This window comes from Rissa tridactyla, chromosome 14, assembly GCF_028500815.1.
Source record: "Rissa tridactyla isolate bRisTri1 chromosome 14, bRisTri1.patW.cur.20221130, whole genome shotgun sequence".
Lineage (NCBI taxonomy): Eukaryota > Metazoa > Chordata > Aves > Charadriiformes > Laridae > Rissa > Rissa tridactyla.
This window is the reverse complement of record NC_071479.1, coordinates 9,957,155-9,972,036: the sequence shown is the minus strand read 5'-3', so window position 1 is coordinate 9,972,036 and position 14,882 is coordinate 9,957,155. Positions and strand designations below refer to the sequence as shown.

The window sequence follows — 14,882 nt, the reverse complement described above, 5'->3', positions numbered from 1 at the left end:
AAAGCAACATCCCTGTTTCAAATGCTCACTTGCTTCTCAGTTCTGTTTCACTCTTGAGAAGGATGAAAAAGTCCCGAGAAGCACAGACTCTGTCATCTAGACTCATTTTCTTATCAAAAAGTGAAACAATACTCAAGAACAAACTTTGACAGTCTCTTTACAGCAAGTCAGAACATCTCCATACATGAATAATCGTTGGCTTTTTTTAGATATTTTATAAAAAGCAGTAATATGAAATATAAGGCATCTGAACTGAACTTCAAACACCTTTAGAAATGCTGTTCTAGCAACATGATAGTTAACTGAATACTGATAAGTGATCCAGTCTTAAGTAGCTGGGATAAAATGAAAAAAAAAAAACAAAAAAAAAAAACAAAAAACAAACCCCAAGAATAGATTTCCATTAACAAAAAGTCTCCAGCTAACACAGTTAGTCATGATTTTTAGCCTGAGTTTAAGGATATTCCCAGTAAGTTCTATCATCCTTAAGCAACGTTATTTCCATGGGAGAATTGGATCTGGTCGGTTCCCTTTTCGTATGCCTATCACCACATTATGTACCTGGATGAGATTTCCTCAGCAGAACATCAGCTTTCTCTCCAAATGAGACATGAGATTCTAATCTGCAGGCTGTACACTTTTCAGCAGATCTTTTGGCTCTTCTGCAGCTTTGGAAACACTGATAAAGTAACTGTAGTTATAGGATTAAGGACTGGAACTTGCAAAGAATTTTCCCTGGGCTGAAAGAAGCCAGATGATAAAATTAATGAGCAAAAAATATGGGAAACGAATAGCGATTTGCTGAGGATAGTGACTGTGATAGGGTCAGTGACAGTGGGGGCAAGCAGTGCCCCGTACAGCATCCCTCTCACTCGGCCCTTGTTCAGCTGCTAACTGCCCAGCTCAGTTCGGCTGCGCATCCTCTCCTGAGCAGAGGTGTGGAGATGGAGCAGCTGCAAAGGGGATGCACTAGGAACACCCTGGTAACTCCTCCAAGGACTTTCAAAATTCACAGCCAGGAAAGGTGAACTGCAGAACCGGTTCTCTTCTTTTGGCTAAATAATTTTATTGGAGCAAACATTTGTTCACGAGTTCCCAATAGCAGTAAAAAAAACCCAAAAGACATCATAACACTCTTCTGCAAGTCTTCCTAGAATTCAAAGGAATTCTAGCCTCCACTGTCCAGCTCATTCTTGGACTACAACACCCCTAAGATTTCACAGCATTAAAAAGCAAATGCACAACCCCAGCTTAATAAAAAAAAAAACCCCACATAACGTTAATCAGAAAGCATATAATATAAATTCCCATTATTTAATATGATTTAAAAAAAAAAATGGGAGAAAAAACCCAAACACAACAGCTTGACAATAACGCTTTTACCCAGTCCATAGAATCAGATGCACTTCATTTGTTTCTATTTTTTCATGAAGAAAAATTTGATAAATACATTTATTATGCTTTTTAATTTTATAATGTCTGTACTGTGCAAGAGGACACATCACCATCATTTCAATATAAGCATATCTTTCTCCTGCATAGTACGATACAAACTTTTCAGAAGTTTCGAATAACTGCCAAAAACTCTCCTACTCTCCCAACTCTCCTAGTAGCCAGAGAGCAAATCAGGCAGGGAAAACTCTACAAAGGTGATGTGCCGCAAAGTTTTGAGTAAGTGGGCTTAACTCCTAAATGAAGCTAAGTGCGCTCATGTTCCCCCAGCCTGCTTCTCTATTTTAAGCCAATTTGAGCCTAAATGGTAAGTGCAAACACAGTCATGCAGAAAATCTCAGTGCACAAGGGAGCAAGTCGTTCAGACACACTGTAAAACAAGTGTCTCCATTTTTCCATGATGATGGAGAATTTCACCCTCCCGCTCCCCAGAACCCACCCATTTCAGTACTGGTAATAAGATACCAGTTGAATCTTCCTTTGTCTTTTGCCCCCCACTGCAGGCTACTGTTACCATACTTTTAAAAGAAACTGGAACCCAGAGGGGGCGGGGAGAAAGGTGACAAAGGCTTCTGTGCAAATAAGTGTGCAGACAGCAAATTAAAAAAGAAAAGGGCCTGACTCTTCTCAAGTCATACACAATAGTATAGGAATAGGAGTTACATGGGAGGCTTAAGAACTGCAAGTGGATTTAGTCTGATACACGAGGTGAGCGTGGGGGACACGTTTATATTGCTTCAGTAGCCAAGAGGAAATCCCAAATCTGATTTTCTACCCTTCCTATCAATTAGGTTTCTGTCTATATTTCTGTACATGTCCAGCACTCAACTAACTCATCCTTCATTCATTCCTTTTATCAGATTGATGTCATTGAGATATTCCTTACATTATTATTACACTGGACAATAAAGACAAACTAAAGACAGGCATGCTCCAATTCAAAAGTATTCCCTAGTAAGATCCCTGATGATTCCAGACTGATAGTCGAAACTATGGGGGTCATGCCAGAACACCGTGTCACTGCAAACTTGTGTGGGAGAAGAGCTCCTGATTTTTTAATTCAGGAAGGAAGCAGACTTACCTTACAGACTCTGACAGAGATTAGATCCCGCTGTGAGCAGTCTCCATGAAATAAATATGATGTTAAAGTCAGCTATCGGCTTCTGACTTTGTTGCCGTCCTGTCAAAACTCAGAGAAGTTGCGTTGTCTGGTTTTGCGTGTGAGTGTGTGAAAGACAGAAACGTTTGACAGTAAGGCAAACTGGTCAGATCAGCCAGATTCTGCTGGGTTTATATAGCTGAGCTGCAAATCCTGATCCTTGGCTCATTCCACTGTAATAGGACGCCTGAAGGCATTTTTTTCAGTTTTGCTTTAAAGGAACAGCCTCTCTCTTTGGCTTAGCTTCTGAAAGACACACACACACACACTCACATACACACACTGTCATACACAGGCACACGCACAAAAAAAGAATTTGCATGCAATTTATGGCTAAAGAAGGAAACCCCTGAACCATTAAAAAAGAAAGTCAGCTCAGGGCAAATGACTCAGAAAGCAGAATATTTTCCTTACAGCATCAGCAGAGTTCATTATCAGGATTTTTAATCCCCTCACCCCCATTATTTTAACATTGCGAAAGAGTAGCAAACTTAAATAAAATCAGAGGAATAACAGGCAGGATTGCAATTCCAGAAAATCCTACAGAACTTAATGGGTCTAATGTGCATCTGGCATAAATTGACCCCACTCCACTGGAATCAACTAAAAAATTCAAATTTACACAAGCTGAGGACCTGGCAAATCCCCAATATTTTCAAGCTGGTGATCTCCTTTGTGTCCTTTTGCACTCCTTCTGCTCTCTCAAGAGCCGCAGGGAGAAGAGTGGGGAAATCAAGAGAAAAGTCCAGTGAGCAGAGTCCTAGCCTGATTCTTTATTAAAAGAAATTTAAAAAAAAAAATAAAAGAAAGAGAGAGATAAAAGCTTAGAGAGAATGACACAGGAGGGATCCCCTTTCTTCTCAGATCTGATAAAAAGAGATTATGTGGCTCTGTGTGTGTGTGTGTGTAAAGATAATCCAGCCACTTTTGCGAGGCTTATGGTTTCTCAGTCATTCCATTCTCTCTGCTTCCCATCCCGGAGCTATCAGTAACACACAGCGCGCTCATCTGGGACCTTTCCAGGGGTGTTTGCTATCCCTGACTACCCTTGAACCTCAGGCTTGTGGCAAAAAGTAAAGATCACAGTTAAAGGATTACTAAAAATCTGCCTCTCCCTTGCCCCCCAACTCCCCAAACCCACTGCTGGTTTGGTTTTTGTTTGGGTTTCTTTTTTTTTTTTTTTTTGGGGGGGGGGGGGGGGGGGGGCGGAACGGGGGGGGGTAAGGCGGGGGTGAAGGCACAGGGAGAGAGAGGAAGATTAATCTTTAACTTTCAGGTCTATCTTCCAGCATAAAGGATGAAATCACTCTTCTGTGTGATGATTTAGAAAGCAAGGACTTATCCAAACACCTCAAGACAATGAAAACACAAAACCCTACTCACTGATTTCAAGAGGCTACAGGACAGCCCAGCACAAGAGTAGTGGGGTCCTACTCAGGAGCAAGGAAACTCATAAGGATAAAAATTGCCTACGCCTTTCTGATCATGTTTCTTTCTGAATGTATCTCCTCCCAGCTGGCCTTTCCCAGGCTCTGTGGACTCACACATCACCTTCAGGATTTTTTCCTTTTTGCTGCTTCACAAGCACAGCGCTGCCAGGAAGATTTGGCCCATCCTACACATTTAGGAAAGGATGGGAGAATTCATGACCCTGGCATTCTGAATCACCATTTCAGAATCATTATTTTTGGAGACCATAAGAAGTAGAGTTCTTTTGCTCACTGAACTACTTCAAATTTTCTTCGCTGTGGCTTTCATACATAACATTCATCCGATGTCTGTATTCTCTTATGTCTAATAATATCGCTGAGCTCATGGCAAGCTCCCTTCCTCGGCACGTGGCACAAATTTCAGTCATTTCCAAACGGATGCTGATGAAAAACCAAGCAAAAAAACCCAAAGCCCCTCAAAAAAACCTCATGGTTTTTACAAATTATTTTTCCAACACATGCCGCTTGTCCAACAAATTCCAGAAAAAACACTGAGATCAAAAGTTCAGTAAAATCAGTGATGCATCTGCACAAGCCATTTGTGAACACCCATTTCCAATTCCTGTGTTAATTTTCTGACATGCTGTGTTTCATAGCAGTTGTTCCCTAAGAGAAGAAACAAAGAGTCTGTTGGACAGAGGGTCAGAAATGTTGACTAATTCCTGGTAAAGGCATCAGACCCTCTTTGATTTCTTAAAAGTAAATCTTGTTCTGGACATCACCACCAATGTCAGAGGCAATGGGGTTAATGGGGTTACTGCATATAGCTACTAGTAAGTGTCCAATTTTTGTGTGAAATTCTTCTCAATATTCTCATGATAGTCCTGGTACCCGCCTACATTAGCTGTGCCCCAATTACACAGTCCCATGAAATTCAATTAAAAGGTGCATTCAAGTCCAAAAACCGAAGTGTGAGTTGTAACACAATTTTTCCAACAAAATCTGATGGGGACTCAGTAAAAGGTGGTTCCCCATACAATGAACCATTTGCTGTCCTTACTTCAACAGTCCTTTATCTACACCAAAAGTCTAAACAAGATAGTTAAAGCTTGCACATAAACTGTGGAAAGCAACTTGCGGGATTTGTTTTTGGAGCATTTGCTAACAACTAGCTTTCTGCCAACAGTTGAATCAAAATTTATCTAAATTTTTCTCCAATAATTCTCCACCCACTTACCTGACTTCAAAAAATATGCCATATGAGATGAGCTTCAGGTGAGAGTTCAGGCCTGTTCTTGTTTTATCTTTTTGGGCTCACCCATCCTTAATCATCCTCTGTTGCAAACATGGAAAGATACACTGAGTCAGAAGCAAATGGTAACATGAAGGAACAGGGAAAACGTATTTTAATCAGAAAGATAGCTTCAGGTTGTGATCTCTCAACAAGCAGGACAAACTGCATTCTGTGCCCCGTGGTATCCTCTTTCATTAGATAAACGTTGATAGCAATTGATTTTTTTAAATGAAAGGAACAGGGAGAAATTAAATGAACACTGAAGATCATACTCTCGAGTTTACTGCCGTGTTTTTATGCGCTTAAAAGCTCATATTAGAGATGAAATTCAAACATATACAGAAGATCATAACAGACAGACAAATCGAGGAATATCTTGAATTTATGAAAGCATACAAAAGACCAACTTTTTTTTTTTAAATATTGGTGAATTGCAAAAAATATGCTCTTATTATTACCTTGAGAAAAATTGTTACAACATAGGCATAGGCAATTAGACATAGTTCCAACATAATGCCTGTGTTGATTCACCCAGTCCTAGGAATAATCTGCTTTTTAGCAGCATATTTGAGAGAGCTAAAGCTGCCCTGAATGAGAAGCCATGAACACAGGGGGAATTAACGCTACCGTTAGCGTAGCCTGAGGAGTCTTCTGCCATGCACGTAGCGCTGCTGATTTCAGGAATGTGCAGATGGGAATTCAGTGAGCCACCGGAATATAACTTACAAAACATAAATGGCCAGATGATATTGCTTTGGGGCAGGGAAACACATACTTGATTTGAACGATTTTAGGAGCCAGGAGTGCCTGTGGCTGGAAGGACGTGTATTTCTCATAGAAAACTAATGTTAGAGTAGGACAATGCTCAAAAGCAGCACCCAAGAGCACAGCATGGAGACAGCCAAGCCGGCAGCTTGAGAAACAGTACCAATTTAGTCACAACTAAATGCACCCTGCTGAAGACAGCTTATCTTATTTAATGTTAAGAGGAAGATGAGAAAAAACACGATTTAAAGAGAGACTATAATATCACAGGTTTGATGCTTAAGGGGATGTGACTTTAAAGATGCTCCATTCTTCCAACTGATTCTTTTAGGTCAAGTAATTTCTAGAGACATTTTGATACTTCTTCACTGAATATCCTTTCCCCTATATTTTCTGTCTTTTGAGACCATATTCACAAGATTTCACTGGTACAGAATCAAGCTCACAGTACTTTTGTCTTTACATCTGCACTACCTTGATTTCTTTATGACTGTAGCCAAATACAGCTCAGTTAACTCTCGGTCACATTGAGTACTATTCTTGCAATCTTGCTCAAACTTTGGCTCTTGGGCTACCATCTTATCTGCTGCTTTTCAATTTATTTCCTACTAATTTGCAGGAAACCATCACCCCAATGCATTCACTGCTTCTTACTTGACAATCATTTGCAAACAGACTTTGATTTCTGTGAGAGCATTTGTTATTTAGAATCACTCAACACCAATATACAAGAAGGCGCTTCATCTTACTTCCCCAGAAAATATCTAAACTATTGCTTTAAGTATCAGCTATTTGCAGCAATTCATGTTGCCTCTACACTAACATCCCTGATGTGATTACTCTCAAACAGAATGAGGGCTTTTGAGCGCTACAGAATTTTTGTTACTTGTTCAGTGCTTATATTTAGATGAGAACGCTAATTTATACAGTTATACATCGGCCATTCTTTCCCAAATGTTATGAACACTGGTATGACCACGTTCAATCATGCTGAAGAAAACATTACTTGGAGGTTGGATAATTGCAACCCATGTATAAAATGCAGGAAAAGTGTCCAATGTTCTAGCATCAGAGAATGCAGCAGCTCATTCTTAACCCAGGGGGAGTCTCACCTAAACAGACAAATGCAGAAGCCAAAGGTACAAGTTTGCAATTGCCGCACAGATCAGCACCACTGAGAACTTCAGTGGAATCAACCGCACATGTAAAGAAAGTAAAGTTGAGGCCCCGTAATGTCAATTAAAATATTAAATATCACACCAAACGCTAAATTACAAAAACATACTTGTCAATTTTGGAATTTTTAAGAGATGATCTCCAAAAAGCAAACGGCAATTTCCTCTATTATTTGAATTTATCATTATCAGGACATTTCCCAAGGGTTGCTTTCAATCCCTAAATGAAGAAATAGGAAGCAGGTGTTTGAGAGCAGACCCACTGGGCTGGTGTACTCTCTGTACACAGGAAGACTGTTGTGACAGATAGCCATTTAGCCTTTCTTCAACTGTTCTTTTAAGAGCTAAGTATGCCTTGGCAGTATTTGCATGAGCTGGAAAGACCACAACCTTAATCACAAACAAGAGGTAATTGAGCAAATGTTGGTGTTTAATAAAGTTATTTCAAACTGTCTTATCACATCAGTGAAAAGAAGGTACGTGCCTGTTAAGGGATACATGAGAGTGTAGCCAGATGACTTGGGTGCTAATGCAAGGTCTGCTGTGCCCTGAAAAGACGACCTTGGTCATCTCTTTCCCTGACCTATGAAACAGATGTCCTTTGCAGGGCACACACCAACACACTGATAACATACACCAGAGAAGATTTTTTTTGTTAGTGAGGTCACAAACATTTACAAAGATAATCTAGATAGCACTATGCAAAATTCACTCAAGAAAAATAAAAGCTTCACTTAAAAAAAAAAAAAGAAAGACTAAATAGACAATAATATCTATGCCAATACATAAATATTTTCCATCCAAACTGCTGGTGTCAGGATCCATAACACAGAGTGACTTCTAATGTTTATAAATATCTTTGCCTTTTATTATATTTGCAATAGACTTTATTAGAAGTTTATGAGACAAAATATGGCTTTCACTACGTATCAGGGTAGGAAGAGTGACGAGGATGACTATACTGAATTGCTGAGGACTGAGTGAGAAAGTGAAGCTCACTATGTGGGATGGCATAAAGCTTTTATCAGCACGTTGGCATTACTCATAAGTGCTTAAAACATAGATGGCCCAGGGAAAGTAACCCAACTGCTGTAAAGGTTTTACACCATGCCACACCAATTTGTATCCTCTAAGTGCTTGAGTTCAAAAAAATACTGAAGCACAGTGTGCACTTTACTGTAACCATGTTTTTAAGATCACTGATGTCAAAATTAGAGCTAATCACATTAAACACATCCTTAAACGCCTTGCAGGAACAGTTTCCCTGCTGAAGCTTAAGAACAAAAAAAGCAAAGCAGAAGTCCGTAATGCTCATCCATTCTATATGAAACATGTTTAAACATAACGATAGCCATTATCTGTACATGCCCTTCAGTGATGAGGATTCCTAATGCTGATAAAGACTGAATAGTTTTACGGCACAAACAGGTGTGAGCACACCTAAGCACCCTTTTGTTAGAAAACACGATTCAATTTCACCCAACTATCATCACAAAGGGGTTGGCCTGGCAGGAAGGTAGCCTACATTACCCACAGGATTGCGCTACATAAGCATTTCCTTAAATAGAGACGGGGACATCTAATGAACACGGTACTTGAAGAATGCAGCTCTCCACAGAGTGACAGCAATGTTCCCTTCATTTCTATCTTGGTATCTCAAGTACGGTTTGTTTAATAAGAATCTGTCTTAATTTTCAGTAGGAATTTGACGGCTTGATTTGATGGCACTGCTGCATGGTGGCATCAAACTACCCAAATATCCTCATTTATGCCACATTAACACCTCCCACACACATCCTCCACACCGCACCAAAAAAAAACCTGTGGACACTCCATAATCTTTGATGCCCTCCTGGACTAAGTGATGGCCCTGAAGGGCCCTGCAGTAAAAGGTGCCTGAAAGAAGCAATGCCCCAAGTGAGATGTTGCTCCCACAAAATGCGTTCAGTCACTAAGAGACATGCCAACTGGTCACCAGAAATGGACCACTCAGCTAGCCAGGAGACTACTCCTCTGGAAAAACATACACCTGTCACATAGACATACCTTTGTTTGCTGCTACTAAATATAAAATCTACTTTCTTCGGAAATGGGAGAATGAAGATTTAACACGAAGCTCCTCTGGTAGCTAACTACGTCTTTAAATTATTCTAATTACTGTGAGCCATGCTGTGCTGTAAATCAAAGAGAAATGGTTTCATGAGTTTAAGCAATATTTAGTCTCAACTGCACATTTCATCCAAAAATGTCAAACGCTTACACAAAAAAGAATGAGATGGGACCTTAAAGGTAATAATAGTCTTTCCCTAGGGCAAAATAAGCTACACCATAACTAATACTGTTTAGTAAAACAAGCTTGACAAAGAGTATAGCACTTTTTTTTGAGGGAACTACACCAAAATTAAACATGATGTCAGTAGCAGAATGAGAAATCTAAGACAAGGTTCAGAACTTTGTAATACCCAGCCAGAAGCCTACATGACAGATTTGACATTTTTCAGTTATCCATACCCAAATACGCAACACTCTGGTTCTGTTATAATTCCTGCCTTAGGACAAAGTCCTCTATTCTGAGGAAAACAGTGAAAAATTCTTTTCTAAGAAAAAAAGGTTACAGCTCAGTTTAAGTCACTCGCGGCTAAGGCAATGCTGTCAATTAGTCTAAAAGCTGTACCTGGCCTGGTTAGCTATTTAACAGGTAACCCACAACAAATGTACACATGCAACCCCCCGCAACATAACAAAAAGAAAAACTTTACAAGAATTTGGATCCATGGAGTTGAAGGCGGTGGGTTTGATAATCACCATGCAGTGATTAATTTTTGCTAACTGGAGAGACAAGACCCACTGCCTGTCAAGATAACCATGTCCAGCCTTTAAAGTAGAAAGCCGGTCACAACGGCTGTCTTAATCCTAAAGCAAAACCCCAACACAGAAAGACACTGTAGAAAAATGTGGCAGAAGGACCTTCGATTATATACTCTCTGGAAATGAAATAAAAGCTGATATTTAGCCACATTCATAAACATCGTATTATGCATATCACCATTGGCATTCCTGTGAGCGAAGGTAAGCAGGTATATAGACAAATAAATATTGATGATAGGTATTCCAATCAATGGTCTGTCAGTAACATCCATAAAACCCACTTGAGGATAAGCAGACACACTGTGTCCATCTTGCACAGTTTGACTGGCTTTTACAAAGGCAGTCCTGATCCGCTGACATAAAAGAGAGGGGGGAAAAAAACATTTCTATTCAAAGCACCCCAGTAAGAGAGGAAGAGACCTGTTTGTCTGACCTTTGAATCAAAAAAAAATCTCCCCCAAACATTGGAGAAAAGCTGTCTGTCCAGAAATCTCAAGTGAACAGTAAGCGTCCCAAAACAGCTAAAAACTACCTGTTTGTGCAGGCCTTAGATAGTTATGTCTCTAGTCTTCAAAGCATACCCTAAAATTGGTTTAAACTAATAAATCATGATCACAGATTAGCAAATAGGGATATTTAACCTCTGCATCTGGCTTTTAGGGATGAGCAGCAGATGAAGTCATTAGAGAAGGCCAGGAATCTGGCTGATGGAGAAGCGATCATTTGCTTTGTAATTCTCAGCCTCTGCAATCAGCTGAAGAGGTGAAAGGTTCACTGAAATAGTAGAGCCATAGCCCAGACAGCAGACTGGGACGAACTCTGGATTTTGAACCTCGGGTTCAAGAGCAGTATCCCAGGAGCAGAGGTGGGGGGGCTTGTAAATACAATAGATGCATATCCTTGAAATACAATTCTGGCTTTCCTGAGTACTAACAAAGAGGTTTTTACAGCTACGTTTGCCTAATTATTGTCTCATTTCTTGATAATGTAACAAGAAACATAGCCAAGGAAAGCAGACTTGTGAGAATTTCCACTTGACTCTCCAGTTCCAATCTTGCTGATGTTTAGTGAAAAGTGCTAATTAATGTCTCCTTCTCCTCTTTTATTTTTTTTCCCCCCTCAGAATTGCCTCCTGACCATGTAGGATATCATATCCAAGTTGTCAAAGACTGGCAAGGACCAGCTGTATGATTAATCCCACATCAATCCTAGAAATCCTCAGAAATGTCCTGCCTGATCTAGCTGTTCATCTCCAGTTTGCACCCAGGCATGAAGAGACAGGAGCATAGTCCCGCCAGCCCAGTTCCTGGTGCTGCCCATTTCATCCAAGATATCTATGGACACAGCAAAGCGATGGGAAAAGGGAGAGGTGATGCTGGCTCTTCACAGAGCTCTTATCCCATTTATTTGGCAATGAGGGGGAAACGCAAGCTCTTGCTGCTCTCTCCTTGTGTATTGCTCGACACACTGCACCGTGTCACTAGTGAGGTCACATCATAAAAGCAGACCAAAGGAGCAGAGGGAGGCCTTTTTTCCTTGCCTTTTTCCCAGCATTTCCGGTAGGAGCCCATACACCTCTCCTCATATCCTGCATTTGGCTTCTTCTGGGACCAAAGGGAAACCTCAAAGCAGATGGGATTTAGCTTACTTACATTCTCTATAGCTAACTCAGATTTTATTAAACACAGCTGTAATCCCAGACTTCTTCAAATGGGTTAGCTCACTTCTTACATTGCTTCTGTATCTTTAGAAATCCAGGTTTAGCAATAATTTTGAGCCAAAAAAAAAAAAGAGTGAGTGAGTGTCAGAAGCATCTGTCATGAATTTAACGAAAAAAAAAAAAATGCAAGTTTGTAATTGAGCCCTGACCAATCCTTTCTTATTTCCCCATTCTTCGCATCTTTAACAGGGCAGCGTAGTCCACCCTAGACTGAGCCTAGAGTCCATCAGATAACACAGCAGAAGCAAAAGTTATGCTGGAGCAAGACAGGATAATGCCTAACTGACTGCTCCTTATGCGAAGTGCCTTTCCTGCATTCTCTAAAACCCAGGAGCACCCCATTAATTCCTCTTAAGTTTGTAGCTCTCTTAACATCAACACAGAACAGCAAATTCAGTTTAAACCTCTCTTGCTCGTAACCATCCTTCTTAGCTCAGATTTAAGATTATCTCCTTTTCAGAGCTAGCAAACAAGGCACATCTCCCACAACAAAAATAATCCAAATCATTTCACAGTGAAATAAGGTTGATTGCAACCTATTTATATGACAGCACCGCAATAGAAATCACATATGCTGCTTTGATTCTGAATACAATTCTTTAATCCCCATACTTTTGGAGTGCAAACTGTATGACGGTATTGGGGCAAATACTCCTCCAAAACTTCATTTACGAAATTGAAGTTAATTGAATGCAGAAGTTCAGTTCACAAAAGAACAGACATTTCTTTTTTTGCACTATGAGTATCAATAATTTAATAGTATCTATGTTTTCAAAAAAAAATCAAGATAGAGCAGAAAAGTCTTGTTGCTGTGTACAGGGGTAAATTAAACTTTTTGTTTATCCCAAACAAACGGCAGTCGCTGTCTAAAATGAAGGACACAGAAGGACACAACTAAAATGAGGATCTAACCAAGGAAAGAAAAAAAAAAAAGAAAAAAAAAGAGTTCCTGCTGTACATCTCTGCTTTAATCTGTTATCTCCAGAACAGCCCTTATTTTTTTAGAGTGCAGTTAGATTTCTCTCATCTAAAGTGATTTTTAGGGCAAACATTTGCATTATGAGAGTTTTTTCTACTGTTATTTTAAACTGCATTTATTCTGGCTAAGGCAGTACCTCCCACAAGGCTGAATTCTAAAGCTGATGCCTGGAGAACAGAGAGCAGACTCAGAACCTATATAGGTATCAAATTCCAAATATTTTATTTCTTCTTTAAAAGCTTTTTACAGACACCATTATGCAATGAGGATTAGAAGTACTGGTGTAGCAGCCAGTGCTTTAGTATCCCAAAACGATCATGTCCAAGATTGCTCATTACAGTTAGGAAGTGATTCCATTTTGTAAAGCCAACAAAAGATACTCCATGTCATGAATTCCAGTCAATTATAGCCAAATTCAGCCCATGTCCTGCTGTAGTTTTCCACAACCTCAACATGGTAACTGCTACACAGTAAGGTTTGTATCTCGCTATCTGTTGCTAAATAAATATAAAACATAGAAAAGGAGCATTGTGGTGGGAAACTCAGAATTCAGCACATCAACCATCTTGGATTTCAACTTGGCATTTGGCCAAGGTGCAAAGCACTTATGGACTTTACACATATTTCTCTGATAGTATTATGACTCCCCTTTTTCTTTTCTTTTTTCTTCCCTTGCTGTCTGCATTACTAGTGTCTGTTCCCAATTTGCTGCGTAATGAAGTGACACAGGGCTTAGGAACGTCCCCTGGAACAAACTACCAACCCCCACGCGACGGGGAGACTCGTGGCTCTGACTTCATGGCACCCGGGACTAACAAGCAGAGAGCTACTGCAGCAGCCCTGGCAAGAATAAAAAAGCAACCAGACTCTATACGTCTGCCCAGGACTGAGGGGGAAGCGAGTGAGGACAGATTTTCCATTCTATAGCCAGAGGCCCATCTTACGGGAAATTTCAGTCAGTAAAAGCAAAATGTTACTGGAATGTTGCCTTCTTGAGCTTGCATGGTATTTTTTATTATTATTAAATTTGGAAAAACAGGTGTGAAAAATTCATCTCTTTCCTCATGGGGCTTGTTCAGATGTTGCAGATTGCGTGGACCCTGTGAGACGCAAAAGGGCTTCTGTCTGGCAGTGGTACCTGCAGACAAATACCTGTTTCTAATTAGCTGCGGGTGTTCCCCCGCCTGCCCACCCCAAGGCAAGCCAGGAGGAAAGCATCTGGCAATAACAACGACATTGTCTGCTGAAACAAGCTGTCAAACAACTTCCTTTGCATTCAGAGTATCCCATAAGGTAGCTGAAGAAGCAAGCTGGAGTATCTCAGTGCTTTGTGAGCAGCCGCAACGCGAATAAACTGTCCTCTCTAGGTAGAGGATGCTCAGCCCCCACTGAGAGACAACCATGAAATGACACCGAGCCCTGACTAAAACACCGACCGCTCTTCCTTCAGGTGAGGCAGCACTGAAAGGCTTCATGGAGACAGAATGCATTTTTCCAGTTTGTGCCACCTCCCCATCCACACTCCCAGATCTCAGGCACTCAGGACAGGGCTGCAAGGGGGATATTAACTCTCCTACTAGCACAGAGCCCCGTGCTAACAACGTGAATGGAACAGGAATCATTTCAATACTCGCGTTTAGGTGGCTTAATAGGTATTTCTAATGAGTCAAGAGTGGGAGCAGGTATAATCCAGGTACAAGCAAGTCTATGTCCTATTTTAGTAGAGATGCCACAGTCCTATGCTACTGAAAAACACTAAGGTAAGAAGCCCCCGAGCAGGCAGCCAGACAACGACAGCAAGAGAACTAGAGAGAAATGCCATTTTTATTCTGTGGGGCCCTCTGTTATGAGCTGCATGTTTAAAGACACATTACAATTCAGGAAGGACAGTACAATAGACTTCACTCCTTTCAGCAGCCGGCTCAGGCAGCAGAGACATGGATTCGGGGCGGGGGGGGGGGAGGTGTCTCCAGTCCAAAAAAAAAAAAAAGTATGGAGAGAATAACAAGCAACGCCTCAGTGAAACAATTTGCATCTCCG

At 40.6% G+C, this 14,882-nt stretch overlaps 1 protein-coding gene across 8 annotated transcripts in view; it reads right to left on the bottom strand.

The window, feature by feature from the left end:
• The window catches only part of TNC (tenascin C), a 106,148-nt gene that overhangs the window by 71,312 nt on the left and 19,954 nt on the right, over positions 1-14,882 (bottom strand). Inside the window, exon 2 of one of the 8 annotated variants that reach the window (XM_054221016.1) lies at positions 5,279-5,376. The exons of 5 other annotated variants lie outside the window; for them this stretch is intronic. The gene's annotated coding sequence lies outside the window, so the exon portion shown is untranslated. Of the gene's footprint in view, positions 1-561; positions 1,174-2,533; positions 2,703-5,278; positions 5,377-14,882 lie in introns of those variants that run through there. 2 more of the 8 variants (XM_054221015.1, XM_054221017.1) reach the window with 2 other exon arrangements.